The sequence below is a fragment of the Mustela erminea genome, chromosome 10, assembly GCF_009829155.1.
Source record: "Mustela erminea isolate mMusErm1 chromosome 10, mMusErm1.Pri, whole genome shotgun sequence".
Lineage (NCBI taxonomy): Eukaryota > Metazoa > Chordata > Mammalia > Carnivora > Mustelidae > Mustela > Mustela erminea.
In genome coordinates, this window is record NC_045623.1 from 7,026,099 (window position 1) to 7,046,972 (window position 20,874).

The window sequence follows — 20,874 nt, forward strand, 5'->3', positions numbered from 1 at the left end:
CCCCTGCTGACTGATAAATGTGGACGACCGCTTTTATAAAAAGAAAGCCATCCTTTATAAGGGGAAATTCTTTTTCCCTGGTCTAGTCATGTTATGGGTCCCTCCAGCTCTGCAGGTGTGTGGTTTGGGGCAGTCTCAGTTGGGCGAAGGACACTAATCTACCATAACTCTTGCATTTCACCCCAGTCTGTAAATGATGACAAAGCGTGGCAGCGTCCTGAGGACAAGACTTGTAACAAAGTTCCATGCTTTGGGCTTTTGCTGGGAGGATCTGGTCTTTTGTGAATGTGTGCTGAGGGGACATGTGGCCCTAGATTTGCCACACCCTTAAGTAGAGCAGAGGAGGGAGAGGAAAGCCTTCCACCATGGACCCCCATGTCTCCCTCCAAATAATCTTGCCCCTTTTCATGGTGCTGAGTGTGGGCAGAATCAATGCTCCCCTCTCGTGCCCAGGGAGGACCTCATCCTTCCTAGACCTGCATCAGCCCAAGGGTTTGTGGTCTTGCTCTAGGCCATGCCTTCCCACTGTTGTCTCATCCCCCACTGACCGCCCCCTGGCCCTGCCAGCCATGCTCTCCCCTCCCCAAGCACCACTGAAGGCTCACAATCCTCACCCTCCTACCCCGCCTGTCCTGTTCTCAGCCACACTGTTCTTCTAATTGAAGAAGTTACAGGAGGCTGGGGGGGGGGTCCCCATGTACTGTTTGGGGACTGTTTTTTAGTGAGGGGAGAACAAGAAAACCTGACTTTGTGATGATCATAATTCTAACATTTTTTAGGCTTGGCCGTCACCAGAAAACATCCTGAGAGAGCAAGGACATTTAGTTGGAATAGTAAAAATGATAGCTGCCATGTGTGGAGAGTTCCCTCCGTGCCAGGCAGTGTTTTTTCTTTTCTTTTATTTTCCTTTTTTTGAGATTTTATTTATTTATTTATTTATTTATTTATTTATTCATTCATTCGACAGAGATCACAAGTAGGCAGAGAGGCAGGCAGAGAGAGAGGGAAGCAGGTTCCCTGCTGAGCAGAGAGCCCGATGTGGGGCTCGATCCCAGGACCCCTGAGATCATGACCCCAGCCGAAGGCAGAGGCTTTAATCCACTGAGCCGCCCAGGCACCCCCGTGCCAGGCAGTGTTCTAAATGCCTCATGTGCATTTATGTATTTTCACTGCCCAAAATAACTCTGTGTGGTATATGGTCTTATTCCCCCCCCCCCAACAGACAAATTAAAGCACGATGCAGAGTAATAATCTGCTCCAGATGATGTAACTAATAAGTAATGGTATTGCTACAAGAAGCAACAAGGGCTCTTGCGAAGACAGTGCCATGGCCAGGTAGAGTACTCTAGAAACTGTAGCTGAGCAGCCTTGATTGATAGTGTTGTTTCAGTCCACTGTCTCCTTGCTGTATTCAAGCAAGAACTGTAACTCCTTTTTCCGGTGAATTTGTCAATTTCTCCATGTAGTTCTATCAGTTTGCATGATGTCTTTTGGAGCTGCTGTCAGGTGCAGAAACGTGGGGGATTCTTACATCTTCTTGATGAATTGACCTCTTCATTGATATGAAATGACTATCTGACTCTGGTCATACGTCTTGCTTGGAAGTCTATCATAGCTGATGTTAATACAGTTACTTCGGCTTCCTTTTGACTACTGTTCACATCACATACACAACTTTTTCCATTCTTTTATTTCAATATATTAGTATCTTCATATTTATACTGAGTTTCTAGTAGGCAACATATAGTTGAGTCATTTTTTTTGTTGTTTTTAAGATTTTATTTATTTGAGAGAGAGACAGTGAGAGAGAGCATGAGCAAGGAGAAGGTCAGAGGGAGAAGCAGACTCCCCACTGAGCAGAGAGCCCGATGTGGGACTCGATCCCAGGACTCCAAAGGCAGTCGTCCAACCAACTGAGCCACCCAGGCGTCCCAGTTGAGTCGTTTTTAAAATCAAGTCTGACAATTTCTGCCTTTTGATTAATGTTTTGACCATTCACATTTAATGTGATTATGAAAATATAATGTATTATTAGCCCTAGAGGTACAGGTCTGTGAATCGTCAGGTTTACACAATTCATAGCACTCACCATAACACATACCCTCCCCAATGTCCATAACCCCACCACTCTCTCCCTCCCTCCCTCCCTCCCACAGCAACCTGCAGTTTGTTTTGTGAGATTAAGAGTCTCTTATGGGGGGCGCCTGGGTGGCTCAGTGGGTTAAGCCGCTGCCTTCAGCTCAGGTCATGATCCCAGACTCCTGGGATCGAGCCCCGTGTCTGGCTCTCTGTTCAGCAGGGAGCCTGCTTCCTCCTCTCTCTCTGCCTGCCTCTCTGCCTACTTGTGATCTCTGCCTGTCAAATAAGTAAATAAAATCTTTTTTAAAAAAAAAGAGTCTCTTATGGTTTGTCTCCCTCCTGATCCCATCCTGTTTTTTTTTTCCTTTCCTACCCCTCAAACCCCCCACATTGCTTCTCAAATTCCTCATATCAGGAAGATCATATGATACTTGTCTTTCTCTGATTGACCTATTTTGCTAAGCTTAATACCCTCTAGCTCCATCCATGTCGTTGCAAATGAAAAGATTTTATTTCTTTTGAGGGCTGCATAGTATTCCATTGTGTGTGTGTGTGTGTGTGTGTGTGTGTGTGTGTATACACATATACACATATATATATCTCCATTCATATTTATCCATTCATCTGTTGATGGACATTTAGATTCTTTCCATAGTTTGGCTATTGTGGAATATTGCTACTATAAACATTTGGGTACACATGCCCCTTCAGATCACTACATTTGTATCTTTAGGGTAAATACACAGTACTGCGATTTCTGGGTCATGGGGTAGCTGTATTTTCAACTTTTTGAGGAACTTCCATGCTGTTTTCCAGAATGGCTGCACCACCTTGCAGTCCCACCAACAGTGTTGGAGGGTTCCCCTTTCTCCGCACCCTTGAAATCTCCCCACATGATTTCAGTCCATAGAAAACAGCCTTTGGCAGTCTGTGCTGCCTTAAAAACCTAGGTGAAAAGCATTTCCTCACTTAAAAAAAAAGGTAATAATTCCCTCTTTCTTCAATTCTTCAATTCAATTCTGTCATTTCCTGACTTGTTAATTTTAGCCATTCTAACTGGTGTGAGGTGGTATCTCATTGTGGTTTTGATTTGTATTTTCCTGATGCCGAGTGATGTGGAGCACTTTTTCATGTGTCTGTTGGCCATCTGGATATCTTCCTTGCAGAAATGTCTGTTCATGTCCTCTGCCCATTTCTTGATTGGATTATATGTTCTTTGGGTGTTGAGTTTGATAAGTTCTTTGTAGATTTTGGATACTAGCCCTTTATCTGATATGTCATTTGCAAATACCTTCTCCCATTGGTTTTGTGGACTGTTTCCTTTGCTGTTCAAAAGCTTTTGATCTTGATGAGTCCCAATAGTTCATTTTTGCCCTTGCTTTCCTTGCCTTTGGCAATGTTCCTAGGAAGAAGTTGCTGCGGCTGAGGTCGAAGAGGTTGCTACCTATGTTCTTCTCAAAGATTTTGATGGATTCCTTTCTCACATTGAGGTCCTTCATCCATTTTGAGTCTATTTTTGTGTGTGGTGTAAGGAAATGGTCCAGTTTCATTTTTCTGTATGTGGGTGTCCAATTTTCCAAACACCATTTGTTGAAGAGACTGTCTTTTTTCCATTGGATATTCTTTCTTGCTTTGTCAAAGATTAGTTGACCATAGAGTTGAGGGTCTGTTTCTGGGCTCTCTATTCTGTGCTATTGATCTATATGTCTGTTTTTGTGTCAGTACCATACTGTCTTGATGATGAAAGCATTGTAATAGAGCTTTAAGTCTGGAATTGTGATGCCACCAACATTGGCTTTCTTTTTCAACATTCGTCTGGCTGTTCAAGATCTTTTCTGGTTCCATATAAAGTTTAGGATTATTTGTTCCATTTCTTTTAAAGAAATTGATGGTATTTTGATGGGGATTGCATTAAATGTGTATATTGCTTTAGGTAGCATAGACATTTTCACAATATTTGTTCTACCAATCCATGAGCATGGAACATTTTTCCATTCCTTTGTGTCTTCCTCAATTTTTTTCATGAGTACTTTATAGTTTTCTGAGTACAGATTTGTTGCCTCTTTGGTTAGATTTATTCCTAGATATCTTATGGTTTGGGATGCAATTGTAAATGGGATCAACTCTTTAATTTGTTTTTCTTCTGTCTTGTTGTTGGCATTTCTATAAGAAATGCAACTTATTTCTGTGCATTGATTTTATATCCTGACACTTTACTGAATTCCTATACAAGTTCTAGCAGATTTGGAGTGGAGTCTTTTGGGCTTTCCACATAAATCATCATATCATCCACAAAGGGTGATAGTTTAACTTCTTCTTTGCCAATTTGGATGCCTTTAATTTCTTTTTGTTGTCTGATTGCTGAGACTAGGACTTCCAGTACTATTTGAAGAGCAGTGGTGATAATGGACATCCCTGCCATGTTCCTGACCTTAGCAAAAAAACTCTCAGTTTTTCTCCATTGAGAATGATATTCTCTGTAGGTTTTTCATAGGTGGCTTTGATGATATTGAGGTATGTATCCCTATCCCTACACTTTGAAGTGTTTTGATCAAGAAAGGATGCTGTACTTTGTCAAATGCTTTTTCAGCATCTTTTGAGAGTATCATATGGTTCTTGTCCTTTCATTAATGTATCACATTGATTGATTTGCAGATGTTGAACCAATCTTGCAGCCCTGGAATAAATCCCGCTTGGCCGTGGTGGATAATATACTGTTGGACCCTATTGGCTAGTATTTTGGTGAGGATTTTTGCATCTGTGGTCATCAAGGATATTGGTCTGTAATTCTCTTTTTTGATGGGGCCTTTGTCTGGTTTTGAGATCAAGGTAATGCTGGCCTCATAAAATGAGTTTGGAAGTTTTCCTTCCATTTCTGTTTTTTTGAACAGTTTCAGGAGAATAGGTATTAGTTCTTCTTTAAATGTTTGATAGAATTTCCCTGGGAAGCCGTCTGGCCCTGGGCTCTTGTTTGTTTGGAGATTTTTGATGTCTGCTTCAATCTCTTTACTGGTTATGGGTCTGTTCAGGTTTTCTATTTCTGGTCTGGTTCAGTTTTGGTAGTTTATACATCTCTATGAATGCACTCATTTCTTCCAGATTGTCAAATTTGCTGTCATATATTTGCTCATCATATGTTCTTATAATCGTTTGTATTTCTTTGGTGTTGGTTGTGATGTCTCCTCTTTCATTCATGATTTTATTAATTTGGCTCCTTTCTCTTTTCTTTTTGATAAGTGATAATTTCAAAGATAATTCTTTGAAAGAACCAGCTCCTAGTTTTGTTGATTTGTTCTACTGTTTTTTGGTTTCTATTTCATTGATTTCTGAAATATTTATTTCAGAAATTCTTTATTCTTTCTCTTTATTCTTTCTCTTCTCCTGCTGGGTTTAGGCTTTCTTTGCTGTTCTTTCTCTAGCTCCTTGAGGTGTAGGTTTAGGTTGTGTATTTGAGATCTTTCTTGTTTCTTAAGAAAGGCTTGTATTGCTATATACTTTCCTCTCATGACTGCCTTTGCTGTGTTCCACAGATTTTGAACTGTTGTGTTTTCATTATCATTTGTTTCCATCAATTTTTTCAGTTCTTCTTTAATTTCCTGGTTGACCCATTCATTCTTTAGAAGGATGTTCTTTAGCCTCCATGTATTTGGATTCTTTCCAACTTTCCTCTTGTGATTGAGTTCTAGCTTCAGAGCATTGTGGTCTGAAAATATGCAGGGAATGATCCCAATCTTTTGGTACTGGTTGAGAACTGAGTTTTGACCCAGGATGTGATCTATTCTGGAGCATGTTCCATGTGCACTAGAGAAGAATGTGTATTCTGTTGCATTGGGATAGAATGTTCTGAATATATCTGTGATGTCCATCTGGTCCATTGTGTCATTTAAGGCCTTTATTTCCTTATTGATCTTTTGCTTGGATGATCTGTCCATTTTCAGTGAGGGGGGTGGTAAAGTCTCCTATTTTTATTGTATTATTGTTGATGTGTTTCTTTGATTTTGTTATTAATTGGTTTATATAGTTGTCTGCTCCCATTTAGGGGGATAGATATTTAAAATTGGACACACCCTTTGAGTATGATATTGTGTCCTTCCTCATCTCTTATTATAGTCTTTGGCTTACAGTCAAATTGATCTGATATAAGGATTGCCACCCCAGCTTTCTTTTGATGTCCATTAGCATGGTAAATTGTTTTCCAACCCCTCACTTGGAATCTGGAGTTGTCTTTGGGTCTAAAATGAATTTTCCATAGACAGCATATAGATGGGTCTTGTTTTTTTATTCATCCTGATACTCTGTGTCTTTTGATTGATACATTTAGCCCATTTACATTCAGGGTAACTGTAAAAGATATGAATTTAGTGCCATTGTATTGCCTATAAGGTGACTCTTACTGTATATTGTCTCTGTTTCTTTCTGGTCTACTACTTCTAGGCTCTGTCTTTGCTTAGAGGACCCCTTTCAATATTTCCTGTTGGGCTGGTTTGGTGTTTACAAATTGTTTTAGTTTTTGTTTCTCCTGGAAGCTTTTTATCTCTCCTTCTATTTTCAATGACAGCCTACTTGGATATAGTATTCTTGGCTGCATGTTCTTCTCATTTAGTGCTCAGAATATATCATGCCAGTTCTTTCTGGCCTGCCAGGTATCTGTGGATAAGTCTGCTGCCCATCTAATATTTTTACCATTGTACGTTACAGACTTCTTGTCCCAGGCTGCTTTCAGGATTTCTCTTTGTCACTGAGACTAGTAAGTTTTACTATTAGATGGGAGTGTGGACCTATTTTTATTGATTTTGAGGGGGGTTCTCTGTGCCTCCTGGCTTTTGATGCTTGTTCCCTTCCCCAAATTGGGGAAATTCTCTGCAATAATTCTCTCCAATATACCTTCTGCCCCCATCTCTTTCTTCTTTTTCTGGAATCCCAATTATTCTAATATTGTTTCATCTTATGGTATCACTTATCTCTCAAATTCTTCCCTTGTGGTCTAGTAGTTGTTTGTCTCTCTTTTGCTCAGCTTCTTTATTCTCTGTCATTTGGTCTTCTGTATCACTAATTCTCTCTTCTGCCTCATTTATTCTAGCAGGTAGAGCCTCCAGTTTTGATTGCACCTCATTAATAGCTTTTTAAAAAATTTCAGCTTGGTTAGGTGTTAGTTCTTTTATTTCTCCAGAAAAGGCTTTTATTTCTCCAGACAGGGTTTCTCTAATATCTTCCATACCTTTTTTGAGCCCAGCTAGCACCTTGAGAATCATCATTCTGAACTCCAGATCTGACATATTACCAATGTCCATATTGATTAGGTCCCTAGCCTTTGGTACTGTCTCTTGTTCTTTTTTTGTGGTGAGTTTTTCCGCCTTGTCATTTTATCCAGATAAGAATATATGAACAAGAGAATAAAATACCAAAAGGGTGGCAAAGGCCCCAGAAAAATGTATACTAACCAAATCAGAAGAGACCCCCAAATCAGGGGGGAGAAAAAAGGGGTAAAATGAAGTTAAAACATTTTTTTAAAAAATTTAAAAGTACATATATATATTAGACTGGTGAATGGAACAGAGCCACCCACTTGATTTTGGATGTATTTTGGTCTCTTAGAAGAAACTATCTCTTGAAATTTTAAAGTAAGAAAAACATATATATATATACATACACACACACACAAAAAAAATAAGGGTAAGCATGATGAAGGGATATAATATGACTGTAAAGATAAAAAATTTTTAAAAAATTCTAAAAAAGGAATTGATAAGATAAGTTGATTGGAAAAAGAAAGAAAAAGAAAGTGGAGAGAATTTGCTCAGGTTGGAGCCTAGAACAAAGTCCTGTGCTAGATTTAGGGTATATTTTGATCTATTAGAATAAATTGTATCCCAAAATTTTTTAGAAGAAAAAACCCTATATGTGTACAAAAAGTAAAATTAGATACAATGAAGGATAAAATACAACTATAATAATGAAGGTTTAAAAAGATTTTTTTTAGAAAGGTATTAAGATAAACTAGTTAAAACATGTTAAAAGAGGAAAGAGGAAAAGCTTTAAAAAATTAGAAAAAGAAAAAAATAAAATTGAGAAAATTTAATTAACTTCGCAAGACTAAAGAATCATGGGGAGAAAGCCATGAATTCCATGCTTTGCTTTCCCCTCCTCTGGAATTCCGCTGTTCTCCTTGATCAGTGAGCTTGATCTTGGCTGGATGTTCTTGCTGATCTTCTGGGGGAGAGGCCTGGTGTAGTGATTCTCAAATGTTTTTGCCCAAGGCCAAATTGCACTGCCCTTGCCAGGGACCGGGCTAAGTAATTTGCTCTCAGGAGGTTTGTGCCCTGAATGCTTTCCATAGAGCTCTGGAGGACAGGAATGAAAATGGTGGCCTCCCAATCTCTGGCCTGGAGGAGCCAAGAGTTCAGGGCCCCACTCCTCAGTGCGCCCTAGGACAAAGGCCGTCAATCACTCGTCAATCACTCCTGTCTCCCTGGCTGTGCTCCAAACTCCCCCGGCCTGTGATCTAATGTTTCTACCTCTGTCACACAGCCCCATTTGGAGTCTCCAAACCCAGCAGATCCTGCCACTCTGCTCTTCCAGTGGATGAAAGTGGGTCTCCCTGTATCTGCCACTTGTGGGGTCCCTGCCCAAAGAACAATGGTCCAACTGTGCTGCAGATCACAGTTTAAGGTAACCCCGAGCTGAGAACTCACCCTTCAGCTCTGTTTCTGTAGCTGGCTTCCCCGCTCCAATACCTGAAAGCTCTGGTACACTCAGACACCCCTGATCCTTCTGTGACCTCGTGGGACCTGAGACCACACTCTCCCTGTGAGGGCTCTACCCCTGCTTAGCCTCTGGAGCGATGCCCTCAGTGGATCAGACTTTTACAAGTTTGAATTTTGTGCTCCATTCCTCCACCACTTGCCAGGTGAAGCCCCCACACCCCCATGGTCTGTCTTCCCCTTGCTTCAGATTCACTTCTCCACACATTCCACCTTTCAGAAAGTGGTCAATTTTCTGTTTCTAGAATTGTTGCTATTCTTCTCTTTGATCTCCTGTTAGGTTTATAGGTGTTAAGGATGGTTTGATAACTATCTAGCTGAACTCCTGTGACCTGAGGTCATCTCAGTCTGCTAATCCTCTGCCATCTTGACTCCTCCCCTCTCTCCTACTTAAAATGTGCTCTTCATCATTATTTTTAGTAGTCTGATGATGATGGTTCTTAATGTAATTTTTTCCTGTTTCTAATAATTGAGTATGTTCAGATGCTTGGATCTGTGTATTTATAGTTTTTATTATGCTTGGAAAGTTTTTTTGGTATTATTTAAGTAGTTTTCTGCCTCTCTCTCCTTCAGGAACCCTCATTATCCATATATTAGCCCAGCTGAAATGATCTCACAGCTCACTGATGCTTTTCTTCCCATTCTTTCTTTCTCTCAGTGTTTCCTTTTGGATGTGTTTCATTAGGCCTCATATTTGCTGATTTTTTTCTTCTGCACTGTCTAATCTGCTATTAAGCTTAGCTGGGATTTTTTTTTCTATCTTAGACATTATACTATCCATTCCTAAAAGTTGGATTTGGGTCTTTTTTATTCCTTCCATTTGTACGTTTAACTTTTTGAACTTATGGAATATAGTTATAATAGCAGTACTTTTTAAAAAAAGATTTTATTTGTTTATTTGTCAAAGAGAGAGAGAGACAGTGCACAGAAGCAGGCATAGTGGCAGGCAGAGAGAGAGGGGGAAGCAGGCTCTCCACCAAGCAAGGATCCTGATGCTTTTCTTCCCATTCTTTCTTTCTCTCAGTGTTTCCTTTTGGATGTGTTTCATTAGGCCTCATATTTGCTGATTTGCTGATCCCAGGACCCCGGGATCAGGACCTGAGCCGAAGGCAGGGGCTTAACCCACTGAGCCACCCAGGTGTCCCTATAATAACAGTTTTAATGCTTTTCTCTGCCAATTCTAACATCTGTATCAATCTGGGTCAGTTTCAGATGATTGATTTGTATCCTTATTGTTGGCCCATTTTCCTTCTTCTTCAAATGCAGAGTAATATTTTGATGGTATATTTACTTTGTTGGTTGCTGAATAGTTTTTATCTGCTAGAAATTTTAGACTTTGTTCAGTGATGCAAGTAGGTTACTTGAATCAAATTGCAACAATTTGATTATCTCAGGTCTTGATTTAATTATTTGTTCAGTTGTCCAGAACAGTGATCATTCTACTGCTAATTATTTCCAGCTACCTCCCCGAGTCATCTTCCCAATTCCCTGTTAATTATAAGCTGTTCCACTTTGGTTGCTGGGAATAGGTCTATTCTCAGCCCTTAGTGGGTAGCAGGCACTGTTCCATTTAATCCTATTCTATCTTGACTTTTGGGTAGTTTTCAGTACTCTGGGGAGTAATAGAGGTAATTCCTCTGAAGTTTTTCATGATTTTCTTTTTGGAGATCTTGCCTGAGATTCTGTCTTATGGATTATATCTACTTTGACCTCCTTAAACTCTCAGCTCAAAAGGGTCTGCTGGGTTCCTCCTCAGTTTTCCCTCCTATAACCAGTTTGAAAACTCTCCTATGGCGGTACATTTGGGACAGTAGTAGAATTCAGGGATGACTGTCCTCCTTGGCCTAATGACCTATGCCTTGAAAAGATTCATTCCAGTGTTTTTTCTGCTTTTTTAGTTGTTTCAGAAAGTAAAGCATATCTAGCCATTGTTACTTAGTCTTGGTCACTGTACTATCTTTTAAAGAAATCAAAGTTGGAAAATATCAGTCTAGATTTTGAATACAGAAATTTACAAAATACAGAGAGAGCAACAGCCACAATCAGGTTGAAACCATAAATTAAAGAACCTTTTAAATCTTGTTTTAAACAACATCATACCAGGGGCACCTGGGTGGCCCAGTGGGTTGAGGCCTCTGTCTTCAGATTGGGTTGTGGTCCCGAGGTCCTGGGATCGATCCCTGCATCGGGCTCTTTGCTCACCAGGGAGCCTGCTTCCTCCTCTCTCTCTCTGCCTGCCTCTCTGCCTACTTGTGATCTCTGTCAAATAAATAAATTTAATAAAAATATTTTAAAAACAAACAAACAAACAAACAGCATACCAGGTACAACAACAGGTTCTGTTTGACCCAAGATGAAGGGCATGCAAACTCCATTATCCCTCCTTGTCTCGAGAGCTGAGCAGATGCTTCTGGGTAGTCGTAGTGACTTCAGGAGCATGTCAGTCTTGATAATTTCTCCTATACCAAAGATCCTCCAAAGAAAATATGAACAATGATTATAACATGGCTTCATGCAGAGTACTGTGTTCCTCATTGCTTATTGTGAGTTGACTTTACTTTTGAAACTCTCCATTGAATTCTTCAGTTTAGTCATTGTGTTTTTCAACTCTAGACTTTCCAGGGTTGTGGTTTTCTGAAAAGATGATTTCTTTTTCTTTGTGGAAGTTATCATTTTGTTCAGGAATTGTACACTTAATTTTGTTGACTTGTCTGTCTGTGTGTTCTTATAGTTGACTAAACTTCTTTAAGAGAATTATTCTGATTTCTTTGTCTGAAATTTCATAGAGCTCCATTTCTTTAGGGTTAGCTGTTGGAGTTTTGTCAGTTTCCTTTGGTGGTGTCAGATTTGCCTGACTGTGTGTGTGTGATCCTTGAATCCCTATATTGGTATTTATTAATTTGAGTAAGTGGTCTCCTTTTTCAGACTTTACAGGTTTGCTTTGGCAGGGACAATTCTTTAGCAGTCAGCTTACTTTGGGTATTCAGACATATCTACTGGTAACATCCTTGGGGTTACCATTTCGGTTACTATTTGGGGACAAGGCTAATGCCCAAGCTCTGATGTCAGGTCAGGGGCATGTACTGCTGGCTGAGAACATTTAGATAAGGCTGTTCCTTGGTTCCCTGACCTAGCAAGGCTAATGGATGGGCTCCATGATTGCCTAGCTTCTCAGGTCGGGTTTACTAGATGGCTAGGAATGAGTACTATATGTAGTATTTGGTGGGAATATGAATTAGCTTCTCAGCCCTGGTGGGGAAGCAGAACAGGACCCATGGCCTGCACAAGTTGTTTGAGTACCCAAATCAGGCAAGAGTATGAACTGAACTCCCCGGCTAGGTAAGGATACTGATTTTGCTCAGCAGATGGAGAAAGCCAGGGGCTGTGTTCTCTGGTCAAGGGTCACTGTAAGCAGCACTCTTGGATGGGCTACACAGCTTTCTGTGTATTCTGGTTATGTTCTCTGGTCAGACGGGCTGAAGACTGTAATCAGCAATGAGTGGGGCAATGAATCAGTTTCCCTCAGGTGTAGCAGCCAAACCACCTCTACGACCAGTAAGGCTCTTTTATTTTGTCTAAGGTCTTGACTCAAGCCAATCTTTGCTCCATGTTCCCTGGTCAAACAGGTCCACTGGTTTTTCTCTGCACATTATCAGTTCTGCTTGCCCAGACTTTGGTTTGAGCTTACTGCCCTTTGTAGCCTCCAGGCAGCCCCTTTGGCTATACTTTGCAGGTGGAGCTATGACTCAACCCCATGCTTGGGTAGGGCAGCAGAGCCCACTCCAAGCTTTCTGTCTGGAGGGGCCAAGAGTTATACTCAATAATGGATGGAGCTACAAATTAACTCCCTTTGCTTGAGCGTAGTAGGGGAACTTTCTATGACCCATACTGGCTTTGTTCTGGGTGATCAATTCTGCCTGCCCATCTCTCAGCCTAAGCACAACTGGGCTATGTAACTTCCACATGTTCACACCAGCCCTGCTGGTCAGAAGGGTCCAGAAGCCTTACTCAATAGCAGGTGGGGCTGTGACTGCTCCCATGTCTGGGTTGGGACAGACCAGGCTCCAGGGTTGGTGAAATCCCTCATTTAAAGACCAGAATAAAGCAGGTCTGCACTCCATCAAGTTCCCTGTCAGACAGCACCACTGACTTGGTTCTGCAGGTAAGCAAAGCCACTGGCTGGGACCACTGGTTGGGCTCCACAGGTAGGAATCTGAGCTGTCAAGATCCTGCTGATTATTACAAGCCCCTCCCTCTTCACTGTCACAATAATATTTCTAGTGGTTGAGCCCTAAAGATTCCCCTGCAATCCCCATAAGGCAAGACCTGAGTAGGGACTCCTGTGAAGTGACCCACAAGGCTAGAAGGGCTGGATGTCCCCACTAGGCTCTTTTCCCACTGCAGGAACCATAGACTCAGAGGAGACCTTACCACCTCGTTCTCCAACAGGTTAGAGGGGGCAATTCAGTCTGTATGGAGCCACTGCTTTTACCCTCTTAATGGAGTCTACCATGGTCTCTGTGGTACAAGGGGTACTTCTACCTCACCCTCATGTACTAAGATTCTCTCACTGGGGTTTTGACACAAATAGTTGTTAATTGTTCTTGTGGGGGGGGATAGTCAGGAATGACATTTGTCTGATATTAAGATAGCCATCTCTTGCTCTCTTTTGGTTACTACTTGCATAGAATATTTTTCTCTATCACTTTCAGCCTGTATGTATCCTTAGAGCTAAACTGAGTCTCTTATAGACAGTAGAGAATTGAATCCTTTTATTTATCTAATTTAAAATTTTTTAAAAATTTATTTTGATTTTTCTCACCATAGCATGTACCCTCCCCAATGTCCATCACCCAGCCACCCCATTCCTCTCACCCCCATCCCCTCCATCAACCCTCAATTTGTTTCCTGAGATAAGAGTGTCTTATGGTTTGTCTCCCTCTCTGGTTTCATCCTGTTTCATTTTTCCCTCCCTTACCCTGTGATCCTCTGTCTTGTTTCTCAAATTCCTCATATCAATGAGATCATATGATAATTGTCTTTCTCTGACTGACTTATTGCACTTAGCATAATACACTCTAGTTCCATCCATGTCATTGCAAATGGAAAGATTTCATTTTTGAGGGCTGCACACACACACACACACACACACACACACACACACATATGTATATATATAACACATCTTCTTTACCCATTTGTCTATTGATGGACATCTAGGCTCTTTCCATAATCTGGATATTGTGAACATTGCTTCTAAAAACATTCAGGTGCACATGCCCATTCCAATCACTACATTTGTATCTTTAGGGTATATAACCAATAGTGCAATTGCTGGATGGTATGGGTAGCTCTATTTTGATTCCTCAAAAAGTTTATTTTGACAAAATAAATTGTATTTATTTATTTTTATTTTTATTTTTTTAAAAGATTTTATTTATTTATTTGACACAGAGAGAGATCACAAGTAGTAGAGAAGCAGGCAGAGAGAAAGGGGTAAGCAGGCTCCCCACTGAATGGAGATCCTGACTCAGGGCTTGATCCCAAGACCCTGAGACCATGACCCAAGCCCGAGCTACCCAGGCACCCCAAAAAATAAAATAAAAAAAAGAAGGTATTGATACAATGAAACAGTTTTAAAAATGTTAAAATAGGAAAAAGGAAAAACTAAAAAATAATAGAATAAGAAAAAAATAAAATTTAAGTTTGAAAAAATAAAGAATGGAGTCATAACTCTGGAGTTCCGCAGTTCTCATTGATTGTTGAAACTGGGTCTTGGCTGGATGTCCTTGCTAATCTTCTGCAGGAGGGGCCTGTTGCAGTGATTCTCAGATGTCTTTACCTGGGGCGGAATTGCACTGCCCTTGCCAGGGGCCAGGCTAAGTAATCTGCTTGGCTTCACTCTGGGCAGCTTTTGATCTTCGAATGTCTTCTGTACAGTTTTGGAGGATGGGAATGAAGATGGCATCTTCCCAATCTCCAGTCCTAGAGGACCCCAGAGCTCAGGCTCCACTCCTCAATGTGTCCTCAGAGAAAAGCAGAGAAAGTCAATCCTTTCCATCTCCCTGGTCTCTGGCCACACTCCAAGCTCACCCAGCCTGTGACAGAGCATATCTATCTCTGGCGCACCACCATTTGGAGTCTCCAAACCCAGCAGATTCCTGCAGCCCACTCCCACACTGCTCCTCCTGGAGGGGGAAGGTGAGTCTCCCCAGATCTGCCACCTGTGGGGTCCCTGCTCAAAGAGTAGTGGCTCGAATTTGCCTCGGATCACAGTTTAAAGTAACCCTGAGCTGAAAGCGAACTCCTCAGCTCCATCTCTGTAGCTGGATTCCTTGCTCCAATACCTGAGAGCTCTGCCACACTCAGGCACCCCTGGTCTTTCTGTGACCACGAGGAACCTGAGACCACACTGTCCCCCCAAGGAATCTACCCCCCACTTAACTTCTGGAGTGACATCCTTTAGTGGAGAAGACTTCTAAAAGCTCCGATTTTGTGCTCTGCTGCTCTACTGCTTGCCAGGACCCAGCCCTTCTCCCACAGTCTCTCTTCCCGTATATCACCTCAGATTTACTTTTCCACACATCCTACCTCCCAGTAAGTGGTCGCTTTTCTGTTCCTAGAATTGTTGCTCTTCTCTCAGATCTCCTGTTGAGTTTGTAGGTGTTCAGAATGGTTTGATAACTATCTAGCTAAATTCTTGAGACCAGAAGAAATTTAGGTCTCCTACTCCTCTGCCATATTGCTCCTCTCTCCTGGATCCATTTTTTTTTAAATGCAATCTGTCAGTCTAAGTCTTTTGATTGGGAAACTTACTTCATATGTATAAACAATGAATCTTGGAACACTGAAAAAATAAAATAATTTTAAAAAATACAGTACTTACTAATAGGGAAGGATTTATTTTGGGCATTTTTCCAGTTGTTTTCTGTATGTCTTATAGCCCTTTTGTCCATTTCCCCCATTATTGCCTTCCTTCATGTTTGGTTGTGTTTTTGTGGTTTAGATTATTTTCTCATTTCCTTTGTGTATATTCCATAGATAGTTTCCTTGTGATTTACTAAGAGGATTACATATTATATCCTAAAGCTCTAGAAATCTATTGAAATTGATACCAACTTAACAGCATTCATTTACCAAAACTCTGTTCCTTTACAGCTCTAGATCCATAAACATTATGCTGTTGTTGTCACAAATTGCCTCATTATATATTATGTATCCGTTACCATAGATTTATAATAACTTTTTTTGCATTTGTCTTTTAGATCTTATAGTAAATAAAAAGTGATATTACAAACCAAAATTGCAAAAGTAGGTTTGCATGTATGTTCCCTGGTCCAGCCTGTTTCTCCATTCTGGAGTTCAGCTTCCTGGGAATAATGATCTCATAAGAGTCAAAGACCCACTAGAGATGGATATATAAGTCCTGTCCCAAGTACCTGGGACAGCATAGATGGCCAAGAGATGAGGGACAGAATGGAGTAATCCTGGATCTAGGAGGTCCCCATTGGCCTCCAGCCTAAGCCCAGACCCAATGCCCAGCAAGACCCACAGTGGCTAGTACCAGAGGTGCCAGAGGAGCCCAGGCAGGGGAATAAGGCCACTGGAAGTCTCCAGCCACTCAGCCTGGTGTCAGTGCAGCTGTGGGCAGGGCAGAGCCCAGCACAGGTCAGGGTAGGCCAGGTCATGGTAGGTAGGGCAAAGTAGGGAAGGTTATGGAAGGCGCACACCAGGTATTGCTGTATAATTGAGCCTCAGAGGAGCAGCCAGAACAAAAGGGCACCAGGAGACAAGACCCCAGGATGCACAGAAGGTTTGGGGAAAAAAGGAGGGAGCATCTTTGTTGAAGAAGAGGGGACATCAGGTCCTGGGCTCTTGTTTTTTGGGAGGTTTTTGATCACTGCTTCAATCTCATTATTAGATATTGGTCTATTCAGGTTGTCAATTTCTTCCTGGTTCAATATTGGGAGTTTATAGTTTTCCAGGAATCCATCCATTTCATCTAGGTTCCTTAGCTTATTGGCATATAACTGTTGATAATAACTTCTAATGATTGTTTCTACTTCCTTGGTGTTAGTTGTGATCTCTCCCTTTTCATTTATAATTTTATTGATTTGGGCTTTCTCTCTTTTCTTTTGGATTAGTGTGGCCAATGGTTTATCGATCTTATTGATTCTTTCAAAAAACCAGCTTCTAGTTTCATTGATACGTTCTACTGTATCTCTGGTTTCTACCTCATTGATCTCAGCTCTAATCTTCTTATGTGTGGAGTTGGTTTGATTTGTTGTTGATTCTCCAGTTCTTTAAGGTGTAGAGACAGCTGGTGTGTTCTGGATTTTTCAATTTTTTTGAGGGAGGCTTAGATGGCTATGTATTTCCCCCTTAGGACTTTTGGACTGAAGTGTCTTCATTCTCATTGGTTTCCATGAATTGTTTCAGTTATTCTTTGATCTCCTGGTTGATCCAAGCATTCTTAAGCAAGGTGGTCTTTAGCTTCCAGGTGTTTGAGTTCCTTCCAAACTTTTCCTTGTGATTGAACTCCAGTTTCAAAGCACTGTGATCTGAGAATATGCAGGGAATAATCTCAGTCGCTTGGTATCAGTTGAGTCCTGATTTGTGACCCAGTATGTGGTCTATTCTGGAGAAGGTTCCATGTGCACTTGAGAAGAATGAATATTCTGTTGTTTTAGGGTGGAATGTTCTGTATATATCTATGAGGTCCATCTGGTTCAATGTGTCATTCAATGCTCTTGTTTCTTTATTGATTTTCTGCTTCAATGATCTGTCTATTTCTGAGAGAGGCGTGTTAAGATCTCCTACTATTAATGTATTCATATCAATAGGACTCTATCTTGATTAACAGTTTTCTTATGTAATTGGCTGCTCTCATATTGGGGGCATAGATATTTACAATTATTAGATCATCTTGGTCGATAGTCCCTTTAAGAATTATGTAGTGTCCTTCTGTATCTCTGACTACAGTCTTTAGTTTAAAATCTAATTTATCTGATATGAGAATTGCTACTCCGGCCTTCTTTTGAGGCCCATTGGCATGAAAGATGCTTCTCCATCCCTTCATTTTCAGTCTGAGTGTATCTTTAGGTTGAAAATGGGTCTCTTATAGACAACATATGGATGGGCCCTGTCGTTTTATCTAATCTGCAACCCTGTGTCATTTTATGGGCGCATTTAGGCCATTCACATTGAGAGTGATTATTGATAGATACGTTTTTATTGACATCGTGTTACCTTTGAAGTCTTCATTTCTGTTGATTGTCTCTATATTTCTGTTCAATGCTATTCTTAGTATTTTTCCTCCTTTATAGAATCCCCCTTAATATTTCCTGCAGTGTCAGCTTGGTGTTTGCATAGTCTTTCAAGCCTTGCCGGTTTTGGAACTCTTTATCTCTCCATCCATTTTGAATGTCAGTCTTGCTGGACAGAGTATTCTTGGCTGCATATTCTTCTCATTTAGTCTCTTGAATACATCTTGCCAGCCCTTTCTGGCTTGCCAGGTCTCTGTGGATAAATCTGACATTATTCTGATGGGCTTTCCTCTGTAAGTAAGGAGCCTCTTTGGCCTAGCAGCTTTCAAGAGATTATATCTACAATTATGATTCCTCAATTTGACTATCAGGTACCTTGATTTTTTTTGGAATCTATAATCTTGGGGGGGAGACCGTTTGGCCTCTAGTACATGAACGCTGGTTCCGTTCACAAGATTGGGAAAAATTTCATGAAGAACTTGTTCCACTATATCTTCTAGACTTCTTTCTTTCTCCTCCCCTTCAGGGATTCCAGTAATTCTGACGTTGGACCTGATGGATTCCCTGGGGAATTCTACCAAACTTTCAAAGAAGAAATAACACCTATTCTCCTGAAGCTGTTTCAAAAAATTGAAGCAGAAGGAAAACTTCTAGACTCTTTCTATGAAGCCAGCATTACCCTGATTCCCAAACCAGGCAAAGAACCTACCAAAAAGGAGAATTTCAGACCAATATCACTGATGAATATGGATGCTAAGATTCTCAACAAGATCCTAGCAAACAGGATCCAACAGCACATTCCAAAGATTATCCACCACAACCAGGTGGGATTCATCCCTGGGCTACAAGGATGGTTCAACATTCACAAATCAATCAATGGGATAGAACAAATTAATAAGAGAAGAGAGAAGAACCACATGGTCCTCTCAATTGATGCGGAAAAAACATTTGACAAAATCCAGCATCCGTTCCTGATCAAAACACTTCAAAGTATATGGATAGAGGAAACATTCCTGAACTTCATCAAATCTATCTATGAAAGACCCACAGTAAATATCATCCTCAATGGAAAAAAGCTTGCAGCCTTCCTGTTGAGATCAGGAACATGACAAGGATGCCCACTCTCACCACTCTTGTTCAACATAGTATTAGAAGTCCTAGCAACAGCAATCAGACAACAAAGAGAAATGAAAGGTATCCAAATGGGCAATGAAGAAGTAAAACTCTCTCTCTTCGCAGATGACATGATTCTTTATATGGAAAACCCCAAAGACTCCACCCCCAAACTACTAGAACTTGTATAGCAATTCAGCAACGTGGCAGGATACAAAGTCAATATACAGAAATCAGTGGCTTTCTTATACACTAACAATGAAAATACAGAAAGGGAAATTAGAGAATCGATTCCATTTACTATAGCACTGAGAACCATACGACACTTGGGAATAAACCTAACCAAAGAGGTAAAGGATCTATACTTGAGGAACTACAGAAAAATCATGAAAGAAATTGAAGAAGACACAAAAAGATGGAAGACCATTCCATGCTCTTGGATCGGAAGAATAAACATTGTTAAAATGTCTCTACTGCCTAGAGCAATCTACACTTTTAATGCCATTCCAATCAAAATTCCACTAATATTTTTCAAAGAGCTGGAGCAAATAATCCAAAAATTTGTAAGGAATCAGAAGAGACCCCAAATCGCTAAGAAAATGTTGAAAAAACAAAAATAAAACTGGGGGCATCACTTTACCTAATTTCAAGCTTTACTACAAAGCTGTGATCACCAAGACAGCATGGTACTGGCATAAAAACAGACACATAGACCTGTGGGACAGAGTAGGGAGCCCAGATATGGATCCTCAACTCTATGGGCAAATAATCTTTGACAAAGCAGGAAAAAATATACAGTGGAAAAAAGACAGTCTATTCAATAAATGGTGCTGGGAAAACTGGACAGCTATGTATAGAAGAATGAAACTCCACCATTCTCTTACACCATACACAAAGATAAACTCAAAATGGATAAAAGACCTCAATGTGAGACAGGAATCCTTCAGAATCCTAGAGAAGAACATAGGCAGTAACCTCTTCGATATCAGCCACAGCAACTTCTTTCAAGACATGTCTCCAAAGGCAAAGGAAACAAAAGGGAAGATGAACTTTTGGGACTTCATCAAGATCAAAAGCTTCTGTACAGCAAAGGAAACAGTCAACAAAACAAAGAGGCAACCCATGGAATGGGAGAAGATATTTGCAAATGACAGTACAGACAAAAGGTTGATATCCAGGATCTATAAAGAACTCCTTAAACTCAACACACACAAAACAGATAATCATGTCAAAAAATGGGCAGAAGACGTGAACAGACACTTCTCCAATGAAGACATACAAATGGCTACCAGACACATGAAAAAACGTTCATCATCACTAGCCATCAGGGAGATTTAAATTAAAACCTCATTGAGATATCACCTTACACCAGTTAGAATGGCCAAAATTAGCAAGACAGGAAACAACATGTGTTGGAGAGGATGTGGAGAAAGAGGAACCCTCTTCCACTGTTGGTGGGAATGCAAGTTGATGCAGCCACTTTGGAAAACAGCGTGGAGATTCCTCAGGAAATTAAAAATAGAGCTTCTCTATGACCCTGCAATTGCACTACTGGGTATTTACCCCAAAGATATAGATGTAGTGAAAAGAAGGGCCATCCGTACCCCCAAAGTTTATAGCAGCAATGGTCACAGTCGCCAAACTGTGGAAAGAAC

The 20,874-nt window shown here is 40.7% G+C and overlaps 1 protein-coding gene across 2 annotated transcripts in view; it reads left to right on the plus strand.

The window, feature by feature from the left end:
• Positions 1 to 20,874, plus strand: part of REG4 (regenerating family member 4) — a 63,799-nt gene that overhangs the window by 5,835 nt on the left and 37,090 nt on the right. The gene's annotated exons all lie outside the window — the stretch shown is intronic.